The sequence below is a fragment of the Nematolebias whitei genome, chromosome 4 (assembly GCF_014905685.2).
Source record: "Nematolebias whitei isolate Nwh7 chromosome 4, NemWhi1, whole genome shotgun sequence".
Taxonomy (NCBI): domain Eukaryota; kingdom Metazoa; phylum Chordata; class Actinopteri; order Cyprinodontiformes; family Rivulidae; genus Nematolebias; species Nematolebias whitei.
Genome location: NC_056501.1, coordinates 24878080 through 24885078, shown reverse-complemented (window position 1 = coordinate 24885078; position 6999 = coordinate 24878080). Strand labels below are relative to the sequence as shown.

Genomic DNA, 6999 nt, shown 5'->3' with positions numbered 1-6999 from the left:
GATATTTATTTTTTTTATTTCCTCTTGTAAACTTTGAGCTATTTACACTAAAATCTTGTTTGACTCTTTACTGTAGTTTTATGGTTTTCAAAAGTATTTATGATGTTTTATGATTGTTTATGATATGTGTAAAAAATAAAGAAAAATGATGAAGAAACGTATCTGACTTTTTGGTTTTCATTATATATTAATGAAAAAAAAATTATATGAGCAAAAAAGTTATTCAAGTTTCGCTTTAGTGAGAAAGTAATGTAACATTCTGCTTATGTTCCTTTTGAAATAAAAATAATTTGACTGATTTTAATTAGAACAAATGTTTTGTTACTGAACTAACACATATTTACAGTACACTGAATTTTAATTTATGAGTGAAGTGTCATACAATTAAATTATATTCAATTCAGTTTATTATAAAGCGCCAAATCACAACAAAGTTGTCTCAGGGCACTTTACAGGAACATTCACATAAAAGCCAATTAGTAAAGTTCTCTATCTAAGGAATCCAGCAGACAAGTTGAATGTTGGCTTTGTCACAGTTGCCCATCCTGAGCAAGCACAGTGGCAACAGTGGAAAGGAAAAACTCCCTTTTTAAAAGGAAGAAACCTCCAGCAGAACCAGGCTCAGTACAAGAGGCCATCTGCTTTGACCGGCTGGTTGAGAGGACAGGAAGGAGAGACAGACGAACACAGAATGGTAGGTACAGGTATAGGTCCAGGTGTATCTGAAAGACAAAAAAAACATGTTAAGGATTGAAAAAATAATTACAAATGTTGAGCAGAGTAAGTAAAGACAGTAACAGAGTGAAAAATGTGGTCAGTTTGTCCTCCAGCAGTCTAAGCCCATAGCAGCATAACTAAGGGACAGCTCAGGAAACCCAAGTCGATCCTAACTATAGGATTTAGCAAAAAGGAAAGTCTCAAGCCCAGTTTTAAAACTGGATAATGTGTCAGCCTCACGGACAGAAACTGGAAGTTGGTTCCACAAGAGAGGAGCCTGATAACTGAAAGATCTGCCTCCCATTCTGTTTTTGTAAATTCTAGGAACCACAAGTAAACCTGCAGCCTGAGAGCGAAGTCCTCTGTTAGATAAATATGGAACAATAAGATCTGTAATATAAGATGGAGCTAGGTTGTTGAGAGCTTTGTAGGTTAGAAGTAAGATTTTGAATTCTATTCTGGATTTGACAGGAAGCCCATGGAGAGAAACTAAAACGTTACAAAGCAAATGATGAATTAAATCGATGAACATTAAAATCTCTGTTCCCTTGACAAGAATCAAATGAAATATAACAGATGATGCTTTCAGTTGCTGATTTGGCCGGAGTAAAATATACATAATTAAATTTTAGGAACAGACTTGTCTGCAATATTTTTGACTTTATTATGTGAGTGAACCTATTTTGTTTTTATCGTTTTGGTTTTTTTAGAATTTTTCACAAATAAAAAAACATAAATGTCCTATCCTGGTATCTCTCTTTATTATAACGTACAAAAGCGTTAAAATAAAGAATTGTATCAGCAGGAAGAGACAGCAGTGCTCTGTTCACAATCATCAGTTTAAAACCACATCACAGAGAATAGGAGTGTCATTAAGAACACATTAAATGTGGAAATAACTTTAATGTTTTATTGGTGTCAACTAAAGACAAAAGACCACAAGGTGAAGTGTGTTTAATCAAGGTGAAACTGAAGAAAAGTTTATAAAGTGAGGCTAAACCTTGCTGGCATGTATCTTCTGACCAGTTTGAACAAAGAAAAACAGCTGTTGAAGATGATCAAGTTGAATTTTGAACATTATCTGTTTGTAAACAGGTGGTCCTTTATTATTTCATTGGGATTATGTTTATGGATGAAAAATTAGAGTTTAAATTAGAGAAGACAGAAAAAAAATTAAATTAAATTAATTTAGAGTTTTAGCTTTTTTTGGTCAAATTTTACAATTTTGTCACAACATGACAAGATCAAGTGTTTAATCCTGTTAGTGCTCAGAGAATGTGTTTGGAATCACTCACAGCTACTACCACATCAAAGTTTAGCTCAACATCTGTACAAGTAACAGCCTTAAAACTATTTTTAAATTTAATATTTAATGACAAAGTTTTAAAACAATTTTGGCACTGTTGGTTAGGGCTGAGGGAATGACTCTCAGCTACTGACTCACCAAATTTTGAATCAATATTTGTAAAATTGATCGAGTCTTAGCCATTTTTATGTTAGCTAAGGTCACTTAGCTGTGACGGCCATCTTGAAGGAGGTTGACTCTGTGAGTTAATCAGTTATTCAATTTCTGAGAGTTAACAATCAATTTTTTTCATCTTTTTTTAGGTAATGTTCTAAATAGACACGTGTTTATGAGTTTTCACCGGATGCTCCAGTTGTCTACCACAGTACAACATGCACATCAACTTCACTGGAGATCTTTATGTGTGAATGTGTTCATGTAGGGTTGTGAGTCTCTGCGCTGACTGTAATGAACTGTCTCCATCAGTCCAGGAAGTGACGTGACGTTTGACCACTGACTGCTGGAAAAAACTTTTACAACACTGAACAGGTTTAAGCATATACAAAAGAGGAGTGAGAGAGATTTTATCTATTGTAAATCTGTGCTGTTGGGCTTTTCCTTACAATTCACGTCATATGTGTGTTTTAAACCTACACAACACAGATGATGAAAGACCTTTCAAAACAATCAATGATACAAACCTTTAACTTTGCTGAAACTATCCTTCATGCAGGCTGAAAAATTGGCCTAGAGGAATGAACTTTACAACGTCTTTGTTCATAAGGAAGTACTTAAACTGATGTCACATACGGAAGATATTTGCCTTTGTTTCTGTACACTTAAAAAGGTTAAAAAGAAAACATTTAAAACATGTTCAACTTTAAGCTTTTACTCTATTTTACATGATTTAAAAAAGATCTCTACATTATAAAAAACAAACATGAAGTCTATAATCCAGTTTGTAAAAAATACTGCATAAACGTAAATAAAATGCATAGTACATTTTCTAAAGTTGTGAAGCTATTTTCGCCCCTCACCGAATGTTAAATAAAAAAATTGCAAATATTCTTTAAAAAAAAAAAAAAAAGAAAGTTACTCTAATGTCATACCAGGCTGCTAGTATTAGTTTAAATCTACAATTATTATGATTTTACAAATTGTTAATTTTCTGACAGGTTTATAATAAATTGAACTTTGTTGAGGTGATGGCAAGTGAGACAGAAAAAAAAATCTAAAATAAAATACTAAACTGACAACAAACAAAAGACTCTAGATATATTTTGAATGGAAGATGAATTATGTCACAGTCCTTCATTCATTCAGAATAACATCAGTTAGTTAGGAATAATTAACTATTCTAGCCGACATCCCTACCTTAGTATTAAAATATGACAAGTTCATATTTATAGACAAAAATATACAGAAAGTGTTCCTATTGGCTTATAATTAATGCCCCCCCCCCCCCACACACACACACACACACACACACACATATAAACACAAACAGTGTAACCCCATGACTAATTATAATTTCTTCATAGTAAGAATGGATATATGTCACTTTGTTCAGAGACTCATCAGTGTTCTCAGAAATTAATGAAGTCCTATTGTTAGATGTTGGTTCACAACAGAAAAGTTTGTTTCCACAGAAAAAGAAAACTGAATAGGAATATTCAGTTTAATTGACATGATATCATGTAGTCAAGTCCATTTCATTTATAAAGCACATTTAAAACAGCATACCAAAGTGCTTATAGGTTAATGATCCACTGGAATAATATCTGTTGTAACAAGAAACAGAAAACAACATATTAAAAACTAGAAAGTTCCTGAAGAAACTTTGACGGGGACTGACTATTTATTATTAAATTATTATTAATAATAAATATTAATATTAATGATTAATAATAATTATTAATATATCATTATTTTATAGGTTATTGTTAAATATATTAATAATCAATATTAATAATATTCACACAAATACATGTTATTAATATTAAATATTACTTATTAATATTAATAATTATTGATATTAAAATAAATTATTATTAACATTAATACTTTATAATAATATTTATTATTATTATTACTTATACATAATAACAATAGTTGATAATAGGCAATAATAGGTGCCTTCCTTGCATGTTGAACCAAAATGGATCCATATGTTACTCAGTTTCAGTGAAGAGTTTTCTCCTATTCATTTCCTGTGGAAAATTTGGCATTTTTGTTAGCAAAATATGTCGCCATGGTAACTGTGATGAAAGTAATTGCACACTTCCCGGAGCCGGGCCGGTCGTTTTGATATAACTTTTGTGGGGGTCCATGTTGTGGTTCAGGCCACATTAAAGTTGAAAAAGAAACGCTTTTCAGGTGTAGATTAATAAGTTGGCAATCACCAACTAGTTCCTGGATTTGGTGAAATATTGCGTCTTTGTTCGCAAAGTACGTTGCCTCGCTAACTCGAAATGCCAACAAAAGTAATAGCACACATCACGGGGCCGAGCCAGTCGTTTTGATATAACTTTTGTGGGGGTAGACGCTGTGGTTCGGGCCGCATTAAGGGAGATAGAAATGTAGACACTCTTGTGAGGTGTAGAATAATAGGGTGATAGAACCAATAATAATAGAACCACAATAGAACCAATTAAACAATAAAAACATTCTATCATGATCTGGTTTGAATCTTGTTGAACCCATGTGCAAGAAGGCCACTGAAGACAACAGGTAAAACAAGTAATAAAGTTTATTATCAATAAGCAACACGAGATGCTGACGGGGCAGCTACCTTACTTTAAGGAAAACATGGAGGGAGATAGATCACAACATATATAGGAAGGACAATCCAGAGACAAATGACAAAACACAAGAAATCAGAATAAATAGAGACACTAATGAGGACGAACAACAACCACCTGTGGTGACTGGGATAGGACACAGGTGAGACAGGAGCCGAACACTAGGAGGAGGAACACTGAGTGAACTAAGTGAACTTGTTCTTCCTGGTATTTATTCCTATGAAGTATGTTTCTGTGTCAAAGACGAGCAATTTCATTGTTTATTTCCTTTGTTTTATCTAAACATTTATGTCACGATAATTAATAAATGTGTATTTTTAGTGCGATGTTATACAGCGGTGCTTGAAAGTTTGTGAATTCTTTAGAAGTTTCTATATGTATGCATAAATATGACCTAAACCATCATTAGATTACGAAGTAGATTAGAAGTCCTACAATTAGATAAATTGAACCCAGTTAAACGCATTAGACAACAAATATATATACTTTATACTAATTTATTTAGTTATTGAGGGAAATGATCCAATATTACAAATTTGTGATTTTCAAAAAGTATGTGATCATCTTGGATTAGCTGTTAATTTGAAGGTGAAATTGAGTCGGGTGTTTTCAGTCAATGGGATCAGGATCAGGTGTGAGTGGGCGCTCTGTTAGATTAAAAAAACTGGGATCTATTAAAGTCTGATCTTCACAACATGTTTGTGAAAGTGTATCATGGCAGGAAAAAAGCAGATTTCTGAGGAACTTTGAAAAATAGTTTTGATGCTCCTCAGTCTGAAAAAGGTTAAAAACAATTTTTTAAAGAGTTTGGACTCCACCACAGTCAGACAGATTGTGTACAAATGGAGGAAATTCAAGACCATTGTTACCCTCCTGGGCAGCACGGTGGGGCAGTTGGCAGAGCTGCTGCATCACATGTGGTACATGAGGTGGAACGGAATTGTGTACTTGTAAAATATGGGGTGGTAGTAGCAAAGAGTCACACCTAATACTATTTCCGAGCACAAACAGACTGTATGAAAATATATATTTGTAATATGATTAACAACACGATGATATACGTATCTACTTAACGTCTGGTTCTCTGATGTTTTGCATTTTAATACCCTGATAAATAAATAATTAATGGTCAGATTGTCTCTCTCTGGTCATTTGGACAGAGACTCGTCATTGTGATGCTAAAATAAGGCTCTTTGTTAGACATCAGTGTTAACAAATAAGAGTATTGCTACAGGAGGGAAACAACTAAACCAAAATCATCGACTGGAATCTGCCTCTGACGTCGTCTGACAAAGGTGAAGGATCTGTTGGCACCAAATGTCAACAAAACTGTCAAACAGGCAACAATGAAAGGAAGAAAATGAAGTCATGTCAATTACAAAACAATGAAAACCCCGAGACACAGTTAGTACAAGTGAGAGGGTTTATGATAAGCAGAAAAGAGGTGAAACAAGAACACATTCATCGTTGTTGATCAGTCACAGTTCAACATGAAGGAATTCATACATCAGGATTTTGATAAGTTTGTTTATTGGTATTATTGTCATTTTTATTTCCTTTATATATGTTGTTTGTGTACAAAAACGTGATAAATGGGGATAATATGATAATGGAGGAGGTTAAAAAATGTTTAGTCACACCATAGAAAGAAGATTTTTGAGGATTTCATCGTTCTCCATCCTCTACAGATCTGTGTTTCCTGCTGAGTCATCACTGTTCATTTTTTAAAAAACATTTTTCTTGAGTTGAGTCTCTTGCTTTCAGTTCCTCTGCTCTGGGAAATAAAATATGCTGCAAATATGATACATTTCCTGTTGCTCATATCAAATGTTCAATGTTAAATGTACATGTATAATAAAATGTACACAATAAATTGTGTTCACTATATTTACTTTGTTTTATGATTTTGTTTTCATGCAGGAAAGATACTTACTATTTATTACAACTTTCCAAACTTTCCCTTTACTTTCCCTTCTGTACGGTACTTGCCTATCAATCAACGTGATAATGTTGAAGTGAAAGTAGGAATCTGGTGTGTCTTGGAAAACTGGTCCCTCAGGTTGTTTTGTAGAAATATGCATGTACTCCTTCTGACAAATCTACTTTGTAATATAAACTTCCTGTTTGACAAGTAATCAGAAAGCAAAAAGTAATCATTTCACTTTGGTTTATGAAATGTCTTTAATAAAATGTTTA

General features: G+C 33.2%; 1 protein-coding gene across 1 annotated transcript in view; it reads left to right on the top strand.

Annotated features, from left to right (window-relative positions):
• The window catches only part of LOC119409038, a 20401-nt gene extending 13935 nt beyond the window's left edge, over nucleotides 1-6466 (top strand). The window contains exon 3 of the mRNA XM_037675900.1: nucleotides 6456-6466. The gene's annotated coding sequence lies outside the window, so the exon portion shown is untranslated. The remainder of the gene's footprint in view (nucleotides 1-6455) is intronic.
• Nucleotides 6467-6999: the final 533 nt, after the last annotated feature.